Raw genomic sequence first — 11,720 nt, 5'->3', positions numbered from 1 at the left:
ATGCATGGCTCCTATGCATGGCATAGTTCCTCACAAATGTCGCCAAGCGTAAGGAGGAGAAAACCACCGTTGAAAATTTTTTTTCTGATGTTCTCGCCAGGATTCATACTCATCGTTCACCGTCATGGACAGACCTAACCTCTGGGCTACGGTTGCCTCTAATCACAGAATAGTCAAGAAATTTTACAAAATTCAAACATTTTGATAGTTGCTGAGCGAAGACAAATGGGTTTAATTATTTTGTTGTAGTTGGGCTATGCTCAAAGTTCATGTATTTTCGATATCGTAACATCTTGATAAAAATCAAAAATTTCATTTTAAAATTACATAATGTCTATTTTTAGCACTTCATACTTTTAATTAACAATCGTTAAGGAATTTACACTCGCTTAGGGGTAAGAATGCATGCAAAATTTATTATAACCTCCACCACTAATTTCGCCATTCTGTTTGTAACACCTCGAAATATGCGTCTGAGACCCCATCAAGTATATATATTCTTGATCGTCATGTCATTTTAAGTCGATGTAGCTATGTCCGTCCGTTCGTCTGTCTGTCGAAAACACGCTAACTTTCAAAGAAGTGGAGCAAGCCGCTTGAAATTTGCGGAAATACTTATTATTAGTGTAGGTCGGTTGGGATTGTAAATGGGCTAAATCGGTCCATGTTTGATATAAACCGATCTTGGGTCTTGACATCTTGAGCCTCTAGAGGGTGCAATTCTCATCCGATTTGACTGAAATTTTGCTCTTAGTGTTTTGATATTACAACTATGCTAAGTATCATTCAAATCGGTTCATAATCTGGTATAGCTGTCATATAAACCGATCTTGGATCTTGATTTCTTGAGCCAATAGAGCGCGCAATTCTCATCCGATTTGGCTGAAATTTTGCATGAGGTATTTTGTTATGACTGGCAATAACAGTGCCAGCGCAAATCGATACATACCCTGATATAGCTGTCATATAAACCGATCTGGGATCTTGACTTCTTGAGCCTCTCGAGGGCGCAATTCTCATCAGTTTTTGCAGAAATTTTGTACATGACTTTCAGCATATGTCATGACTTTCAGCATATGTCTAATATGGTCTGAATCTATCAATAGCTTGATACAGCTGCTATATAACCCGATCTCCCGATCTCTTCATTTTTGGTCCGAATCGGACTATAACTTGATATAGCTCCAATAGCAAAACAGTTTTTATTCAATATTCTTTGTTTGCCTAAAATGAGATACCGCGCATAGAACTCGACAAATGCGATCCATGGTGGAGGGTATATAAGATTCGGCCCGGCCGAACTTGGCACGCTCTTACTTGTGTTTATGTCCTTTCTGAACGGCCCGGCATCTTTTTATAGGCAAACAGGATAACGATAAGAAAAAAATCGGGAGATGGGTTTATTTAGTAGCTATATCAGGTTATGATTGGATTTTGACCATTCTTAGCACTGTTATTGGAAGTCATAACAAAATGCCCCAAACAATTTCAGCAAAATCTGATAAGAATTGAGGCTCAAGAAGCCAAGAACAAAGGTCGTTTATATGGCTGCTGTATCACAACATGAAGCGATATGGCCCATTTACAATCCCAACCGACCTACACTATTAAGAAGTATTTGTGCAAACTTTCGAACACCTAGCTTTACACCTTCGAATGTTGGCGTGCTTTCCGCAGACAGACGGAGGGACATGGCTAGATCGTCTTAGATTTTTACGATAATCAAGAACATATATACTTTATAGGGTCGGAAATGGATATTTCAATGTGTTGCAAATGGAATGACAAAATAATTATACCCCTATCCTTCAGTTGGTGGTATAAAAACAGAAAGACCCCGAGCTTGAATTAAAAAACAAATAGCAATATTAAAAAAAAAAGTTAAACAAGTAATAGGGTGCTAAGTTCGGCCGGGCCGAACCTTCTATACCCTCCACCATGGATAGCATTTGTCGAGTTCTTTACCCGGCATCTCTTTTTAGGCAAAACAGGATATAAGAAAAGATTTGCTCTGCCATTAGAGCGATATCAAGATATGGTCCGGTTTGGACCACAATTAAATTATATGTTCGAGACCTGTGTAAAATGTCAGCCAATTCGAATAAGGATTGCGCCCTTTGGGGACTCAAGAAGTAAAATATAGAGATCGATGTATATGGGAGCTGAATCGGGCTATATACCGATTTACACCAAAATAAACACGTATGTTGATGTTCATGAGAGGATCCGTCGTAAAAAATTTCAGGCAAATCGGATAATAATTGCGCCTCTAGAAGATCAAGAAGTCAAGTCCCCAGATCTGTTTATATGGCAGCTATAACAGGTTTTGAACCGATTTGATCCATACTTAGTACAGTTGTTGGATATCATAACAAAATATGTCGTGCAAAATTTCATTCCAATCGGATAAGAATTGCGCACTCTAGAGGCTCAAGAAGTCAAGACCCAAGATCGGTTTATATGACAGCTATATCAGGTTATGAACCGATTTGAACCATACTTAGCACAGTTGTTGGATATCATAACAAAACACGTCGTGCAAAATTTCATTCCAATTGGATAAGAATTGCGCGCTCTAGAGGCTCAATAAGTCAAGTCCCAAGATCGGTTTATATGACAGCCAGGTTATGGACCGATTTGAACCATACTTGGCAAAATGGTTGGATATCATAACGAAACACGTCGTGCAAAATTTCATTCCAATCGGATAAGAATTGAGCACTCTAGATGCTCAAGAAATCAAGACCCAAGATCGGTTTATATGGCAGCTATAGCAAAACATGGACCGATATTTCCCATTTACAATACCAACCGATCTACTATAATAAGAAGTATTTGTGCAAATTTTAAAGCGGCTAGCTTTACTCCTTCGGAAGTTAGCGTGCTTTCGACAGACAGACGGACGGACATGGCTAGATCGACATAAAATGTCGCGACGATCAAGAATATATATACTTTATGGGGTCTCAGACGAATATTTAAAGTAGTTACAAACAAAATGACGAAATTAGTATACCCACCCATCCTATGGTGGAGGGTATAAAAAGAAACAAACAAGTAAAAGAGTGCGAAGTACGGCCGGGCCGAATTTTATATACCCTGTCGAGTTCTAAGTAATGATTTGGTCTGCTATTAAGAGTCGAGGATATAAGAAATGATTTGGTTTGCTATTAGAGCGATATCAAGATTTGGTCCGTTTGGACCACAATTAAATTATATGTTGGAGACCTGTGTAAAATGTCACCCAATTCGGATAATAATTGCGACCTCTAGAGGTTCAAGAAGTCAAGATCCTAGATCGGTTTACATGGCAGCTACATCAGGTTATGAACCGATTTGAACCTTATTTGGCACAGTTGTTGAAAGTTATAATAAAATACATGATGCAAAATTTCAGCCAAATCGGATAAGAATTGCGCATTTTAGAAGCTCAAGAAGTCAAGTTCCCAGACCGCTTTATATGACAGCTATATCATATTATGGACCGATTTGAACCATACTTGGCACAGTTGTTAGATATCGTAACAAAACACGTCGTGTAAAATTTCATTCCAATCGGATAAGAATTGCGCACTCTAGAGGCACAAGAATTCAAGACCCAAGATCGGTTTATATGGCATCTATGTCAAAACATGGACCGATATGGCCCATTTGCAATCCCAACCAACACTAATAAGAAGTACTTGTGCAAAATTTCAAGCGGCTAGCTTTACATCCTCGGAAGTTAATGTGCTTTCGACAGACAGACGGACGGACGGACGGACAGACGGACGGACATGGCTAGATCGACATAAAATGTCACGACGATCAAGAAAATATATACTTTATGGGGTCTCATAACCTGATATAGCTGCCATATAAACCGATCTTGGGTCTTGACTTCTTGAGCCTATAGCGTGCGCAATTCTTATCCGATCAGAATGAAATTTTGCACGACGTGTTTTGTTACGATATCCAACAACTGTGCCAAGTATGGTTCAAATCAGTTTATAACCTGATATAGTTGCCATATAAACCGATCTTGGGTCTTGACTTCTTAAGCCTCTAGAGTGCGCAATTCTTATCCGATTGAAATGAAATTTTGCACGACGTGTTTTGTTATTATATCCAACAACAGTGCCAAGTATGGTTCAAATCGGTCCATAACCTGATATAGCTGCCTTATAAACCGATCTTGGGTCTTGACATCTTGAGCCTCTAGAGGGCGCAATTCCCATCCGATTTGACTGAAATTTTACTTTTAGTGTTTTGATATTACAACTGTGCTAAGTATCATTCAAATCGGTTCATAATCTGGTATAGCTGTCATATAAACCGATCTTGGATCTTGATTTCTTGAGCCAATAGAGCACTCAATTCTCATCCGATTTGGCTGAAATTTTGCATGAGGTATTTTGTTATGACTGGCAATAGCATTGCCAGCGCAAATCGATACATACCCTGATATAACTGTCATATAAACCGATCTGGGATCTTGACTTCTTGAGCCTCTCGAGGGCGCAATTCTCATCAGTTTTTGCAGAAATTTTGTACATGACTTTCAGCATATGTCTTCTTTCATGACTTTCAGCATATGTCTAATATGGTCTGAATCTATCAAAAGCTTGATACAGCTGCTATATAACCCGATCTCCCGATCTCTTCATTTTTGGTCCGAATCGGACTATAACTTGATATAGCTCCAATAGCATAACAGTTTTTATTCAATATTCTTTATTTGCCTAAAATGAGATACCGCGCATAGAACTCGACAAATGCGATCCATGGTGGAGGGTATATAAGATTCGGCCCGGCCGAACTTGGCACGCTCATACTTGTGTTTATATCCTTTCTGAACGGCCCGGCATCTTTTTATAGGCAAACAGGATAACGATAAGAATTGCATCAAACATGGACTCCAGAAGTTAATAAAATCAGGAGATGGGTTTATTTAGTAGCTATATCAGGTTATGATTGGATTTTGACCATTCTTAGCACTGTTATTGGAAGTCATAACAAAATGCCCCAAACAATTTCAGCAAAATCTGATAAGAATTGAGGCTCAAGAAGCCAAGAACAAAGGTCGTTTATATGGCTGCTGCTTTCCGCAGACAGACGGAGGGACATGGCTAGATCGTCTTAGATTTTTACGATTAGCAAGAACATATATACTTTATAGGGTCGGAAATAGATATTTCGATGTGTTGCAAACGGAATGACAAAATAATTATACCCCTATCCTTCAGTTGGGGGTATAAAAACAGAAAGACCCCGAGCTTGAATTAAAAAACAAATAGCAATATTAAAAAAAAAAGTTAATCAAGTAATAGGGTGCTAAGTTCTGCCGGGCCGAACCTTCTATACCCTCCACCATGGATAGCATTTGTCGAGTTCTTCACCCGGCATCTTTTTTTAGGCAAAACAGGATATAAGAAAAGACTTGCTCTGCCATTAGAGCGATATCAAGATATGGTCCGGTTTGGACCACAATTAAATTATATGTTGGAGACCTGTGTAAAATGTCAGCCAATTCGAATAAGAATTGCGCCCTTTGGAGACTCAAGAAGTAAAATATAGAGATCGATGTATATGGGAGCTGAATCGGGCTATATACCGATTTAGACCAAAATAAACACGTATGTTGATGTTCATGAGAGGATCCGTCGTAAAAAATTTCAGGCAAATCGGATAATAATTACGCCTCTAGAAGATCAAGAAGTCAAGTCCCCAGATCTGTTTATATGGCAGCTATATCAGGTTTTGAACCGATTTGATCCATACTTAGCACAGTTGTTGGATATCATAACAAAATATGTCGTGCAAAATTTCATTCCAATCGGATAAGAATTGCGCACTCTAGAGGCTCAAGAAGTCAAGACCCAAGATCGGTTTATATGACAGCTATATCAGGTTATGAACCGATTTGAACCATACTTAGCACAGTTGTTGGATATCATAACAAAACACGTCGTGCAAAATTTCATTCCAATCGGATAAGAATTGCGCGCTCTAGAGGCTCAATAAGTCAAGTCCCAAGATCGGTTTATATGACAGCCAGGTTATGAACCGATTTGAACCATACTTGGCAAAATGGTTGGATATCGTAACAAAACACGTCGTGCAAAAATTCATTCCAATCGGATAAGAATTGCGCCCTCTAGAGGCTTAAGAAGTCAAGACCCAAGATCGGTTTATATGGCAGCTATATCAAAACATGGACCGATATTTCCCATTTACAATACCAACCGATCTACTATAATAAGAAGTATTTGTGCAAATTTTAAAGCGGCTAGCTTTACTCCTTCGGAAGTTAGGGTGCTTTCGACAGACAGACGGACGGACATGGCTAGATCGACATAAAATGTCGCGACGATCAAGAATATATATACTTTATGGGGTCTCAGACGAATATTTAGAGTAGTTACAAACAGAATGACGAAATTAGTATACCCACCCATCCTATGGTGGAGGGTATAAAAAGAAACAAACAAGTAAAAGAGTGCTAAGTTCGGCCGGGCCGAATTTTATATACCCTGTCGAGTTCTAAGTAATGATTTGGTCTGCTATTAAGAGTCGAGGATATAAGAAATGATTTGGTTTGCTATTAGAGCGATATCAAGATTTGGTCCGTTTGGACCGCAATTAAATTATATGTTGGAGACCTGTGTAAAATGTCACCCAATTCGGATAATAATTGCGACCTCTAGAGGTTCAAGAAGTCAAGATCCTAGATCGGTTTACATGGCAGCTACATCAGGTTATGAACCGATTTGAACCTTATTTGGCACAGTTGTTGAAAGTTATAATAAAATACATGATGCAAAATTTCAGCCAAATCGGATAAGAATTGCGCATTTTAGAAGCTCAAGAAGTCAAGTTCCCAGACCGCTTTATATGACAGCTATATCATATTATGGACCGATTTGAACCATACTTGGCACAGTTGTTAGATATCGTAACAAAACACGTCGTGTAAAATTTCAGTCGGATAAGAATTGCGCACTCTAGAGGCACAAGAATTCAAGACCCAAGATCGGTTTATATGGCATCTATGTCAAAACATGGACCGATATGGCCCATTTACAATCCCAACCAACACTAATAAGAAGTACTTGTGCAAAATTTCAAGCGGCTAGCTTTACATCCTCGGAAGTTAACGTGCTTTCGACAGACAGACGGACGTACGGACATGGCTAGATCGACTTAAAATGACATGACGATCAAGAATATATATGCTTTATGGGGTCTCAGACGCATATTTCGAGTAGTTACAAACAGAATGACGAAATTAGTATACCCCCATCCTATCCAAATTTTGTTAAAAAAATGTCATAAAGACAAAAGTTCAGTGTTAAGCAAAAAATCTCATTGAAATTTTGTTTTAAGAAAAATTGCATTAAAATTTTGTCTTTAAAAAAAATTGCATCGAAATTTTGTCCTTAGAAAGATTTAAGAAAAATACAATTTCATTGAAATATTATATTTAAAATTGAACTTGAACTTTCGTGATTAGAAACTGTTTTCACTAAAAATTTGTCTTTAAAATTGTTTCATTAAAAATTCTTTAGAAAAATATTCATTGAAATTTTGTTTAGAAAAAGTTCATAGGAATTTTGTTTACGTTTGGAATTATTTTTTTTTTTTGGTAAATTCGATGCTTTAGAAAAAATTTCACTGAAATTTTCTTTCAAAAAATTACATTTTGTTTAAAATTTTGTTTTAAAATATTGTATTTTGTTGAATTTCGCCAAAAATCCGTACATTTATTAAGAGTTATAGAGGAAGTAGAGGAAGATTTTGAGAAGATCGGTTGATAAATGCGCTTGCAAAGACTCTAGAAGTGAAAATCGGGCGACACACATACATGGAAACTATATCTAAATCCGAACCGATTTCTATGATATTCACTAGTGATCAGAAGAGTTATAAGAGAAGCCTTCGTGTCTAATTTCGGGAGGATCGGATGACAAATGACGATATTATTGCAATATTAGTCCAAATCGGACGAATATATATGGGAGCTATATCAAAATCTGAACCGATCTTTTTCAATTTCAATAGGGTATGTCTCTTATCTCTTAGCCAAAACACATGTCTGTTATAAATTTGTTCACAAATTAATATTACAGAAAACAGACGGACGGAGAGACAGACGGACAAACAGACTAGCGGATATAGCATAATCGAATCAGAAAGTGATTCTGCTTATTAATGGGTCAATCTCTCTTCCTTGTATGGCAGTAGTGGAGTTGGGTATAATAATATTAAATATTAGCAGCCACTTTTTAAATAAGCTTAGTTTTCGAATAGTTTGAAAGTCCGTACTTAGAAACGCAGTACATATTAATTTCTAAGCATTTTAAGATTGTTTAATATTATAAACTAAAATCAATCTGGACCAAATGACCTATTTGCAACGGCCACCGACCTACATCAATCAGAAGTATCAATGAAAAATTTCATGCGGGTAGCCTCATTCGTTCGAACGCTAACGGGATTTCCTGATCTGTTGAACGGATGAATGAATATTGGATGACTTACTATACCCATTAGCGACGAATGGGTAGAAAAATACTCAAGAATAGAACTGTCCTTAAAAAAATTCTAGCTCGAGCTTAGAGGTAATGTAATGAAACTTGAATTGGCGTAAGGTGGACGAATGAGACTAGCTAAAAAATGTTTTCCGTCATACAAGGTCATGTTTTGGGAGAAAATTTGCTTGTCGAAAGTCGGTAATTTTTTATAGCTCAAAAAATAGAACAAAAATTTTTCTCAAAATTTTAGGGAATAACATTTATGGAAGCCAATTCAGAGCCTTAATAAATTTGATGGTTTCTTTAAAAAAAAAATAAAGGGTGATAAGCTTATTACTTTTAAAAGCAGGTGAGGTTTTAAGTCAAAGTCATTAAAATTCACGTTCTTCGTGGGCAAATTTGCCCAAGAACATTCCATTAAGGAATAGGCACATACTTCTCACATATCAATGAGTGCTGTCCGATTTAAGTAAAAGCTCGATTTAAGTTAAAGCCTCCTTTTTATAGCTGAGTCCAAACGGCGGGCCGCAGTACGACACGTCTTTGGGGAGAAGTTTTTACATAGCAAATTACCTCACAAATGTCGCCAGAATTAGTAGGGGAGAAACACCGCTGAACATTTTTTTCTGATGTTCTGACCAGGATTCGAACCCAAGCGTTCAGCGTCATTGGCGGATATGCTGACCTCTGCGGCCTCTTCACAAAATATTAAGAACTTTATTTTTTTTTGTTATAAAAACATATTGCTTAGGAAATATAAAGTTTTCTTTTTAATTTAAAATTTTATTGAAAAAAGTTTTGTGCTCGGAGTCGACTCCAGAGTCGGAGTCGAAGACGAGCAATCTTCCTGGAGTCGGAGTCGAGTAAAAATTGCTCGACTCCGTAGCCTTGGTTCTGCGGTGGGATGGTGTTGCCTTGTGACGCCATTTTAAAGGCGGCGCGACCGATTATGTACCAGAGGAGTCTTGGAGTCCCGAAAAGAGATTTATGGGTTGGGGGCACCTCGGACTTCCTGGGACCCTCTGAATACAGTCCTAATTGGATGGAAGCACTGGAACAGACGTCTTTTTTGAATTTGGCCGGTTGAGGCGACTTTTAAGCAGAGGTCTTCGCAATTCTGAAGGCCTTAGAGACGATGTTGATGCGGAAGCTGCGGACCAATCAGACTTTCACGATATACGTAGACATTGAGGCGGCGCTGACGACTCTGCCGTCTGGCCGCATGAGTTCAAAAATAGTTAGAAGATGCAAAAAGATTCTTCGAACCATGGCAAAGACTGTCAAGCTCTGCCGGTTCCCATGGCTTCAAGGTGTGGCGGGGAGTAAGCGACGAGCTGGCCTGAAATAAATCTCTTATTGCCGCAAATTATTCTATGGAAGTAATGAGTCAGCCACTGTGCGAGTTCTTTGTAGAGTGAGCGCCTTCTATGATGACTGCGCGAATACGGATGGGTTGGTGCTGTAGTGTATAGGGTGTCAAAGGCCCTGTGGTAGAGTATTTCGCATGCCATGGGACTGAGAAACGGGACTAAGTACAGATAATAGGAGTCCAGACTGGTACTTGGAATGTCAGGTTTTTGACGTCGCCCTCCCTTCATTCTGGACTTCTGTTGAACTTTGACTGGATCATCTCTCGAGAGTGAGTTTTTCTTGTTGTTGTTGTTGTTGTTGTAGCAGTGTGTTGAATACTGAGGCAGCAGCCCTTGCCGATGAATGATTCCATCGGGTCAATCCGGTACATACAACCAGCTGTCATGGGATTGAGTTTTTCTTGTCTTTTGCGTTAGTGTCGTTTTTTGTCCTTGTTTGTTGTCTTGTAGCGTTCTGTGGTGTATGTTTTTTATACCCTCCACCATAGGATGGGGGGTATACTAATTTCGTCATTCTGTCTGTAACTACTTGAAATATTCGTCTGAGACCCCATAAAGTATATATATTCTTGATCGTCGCGAAATTTTATGTCGATCTAGCCATGTCCGTCCGTCTGTCCGTCCGTCTGTCTGTCGAAAGCACGCTAACTTCCGAAGCAGTAAAGCTAGCCGCTTGAAATTTTGCACAAATACTTCTTATTAGTGTAGGTAGGTTGGTATTGTAAATGGGCCATATCGGTCCATGTTTTGATATAGCTGCCATATAAACCGATCTTGGGTCTTGACTTCTTGAGCCTCTAGAGTGCGCAATTCTTATCCGATTGGAATGAAATTTTGCACGACGTGTTTTATAATGATATCCAACAACTGTATTAAGTATGGTTCAAATCGGTTCATAACCTGATATAGCTGCCATATAAACCGATCTTGGGTCTTGACATCTTGAGCCTTTAGAGTGCGCAATTCTTATCCGATTGGAATGAAATTTTGCATGTAGTATTTTGTTATGATATCCAACAACTGTGCCAAGTATGGTTCAAATCGGTTCATAACCTGACATAGCTGTCGTATAAACAGATCTGGGGACTTGACTTCTTGAGCTTCTAGAGGGCGTAATTCCTTTCCGATTTGGCAGAAATTCTGCAAGACTTATTTTGTTCTTACTTTCAACAACTATTGTCAAATAAGGTTCAAATCGGTTCATAACCTGATATAGCTGCCATATAAACCGATCTGGGATCTTGACATCTTGAGCCTCTAGAGGTCGCAATTATTATCCGATTTGCCTGAAATTTTGTACGACAGATCCTCTCATGACCATCAACATACGTGTTTATTATGCTCTGAATCGGTCTATAGCCCGATACAGCTCCCATATAAATCGATCTCTCTATTTTACTTCTTGAGCCCCCAAAGGGCGCAATTCTCATTCGAATTGGCTAACATTTTACACAGGTCTCCAACATATAATTTAATTGTGGTCCAATCCGGACCATATCTTGTTTTATTTTTTTTTATACCCTCCACCATAGGATGGGGGTATAGTAATTTCGTCATGATGTTTATAACTTCTCGAAATATTCGTCTAAGGCCCCATAAAGTATATATATTCTTGATCGTCATGACATTTTAAGTCGAACTAGCCATGTCCGTCCGTCTGTCTGTCGAAAGCATGCTAACTTTCGAAGGAGTAAAGCTACCCGCTTGAAATTTTGCACAAATACATCTTATTAGTGTAGGTCGGTTGGGATTGTAAATGGGCTATATCGGTCCTCGTTTTGATATAGCTGCCATATAAACCGATCTGGGATCTTATCTCTTAGCCAAAACACATGCC

Source organism: Stomoxys calcitrans, chromosome 2, assembly GCF_963082655.1.
Source record: "Stomoxys calcitrans chromosome 2, idStoCalc2.1, whole genome shotgun sequence".
Lineage (NCBI taxonomy): Eukaryota > Metazoa > Arthropoda > Insecta > Diptera > Muscidae > Stomoxys > Stomoxys calcitrans.
The sequence above is the reverse complement of the archived record's forward strand: the minus strand, read 5'-3'. Positions refer to the sequence as shown.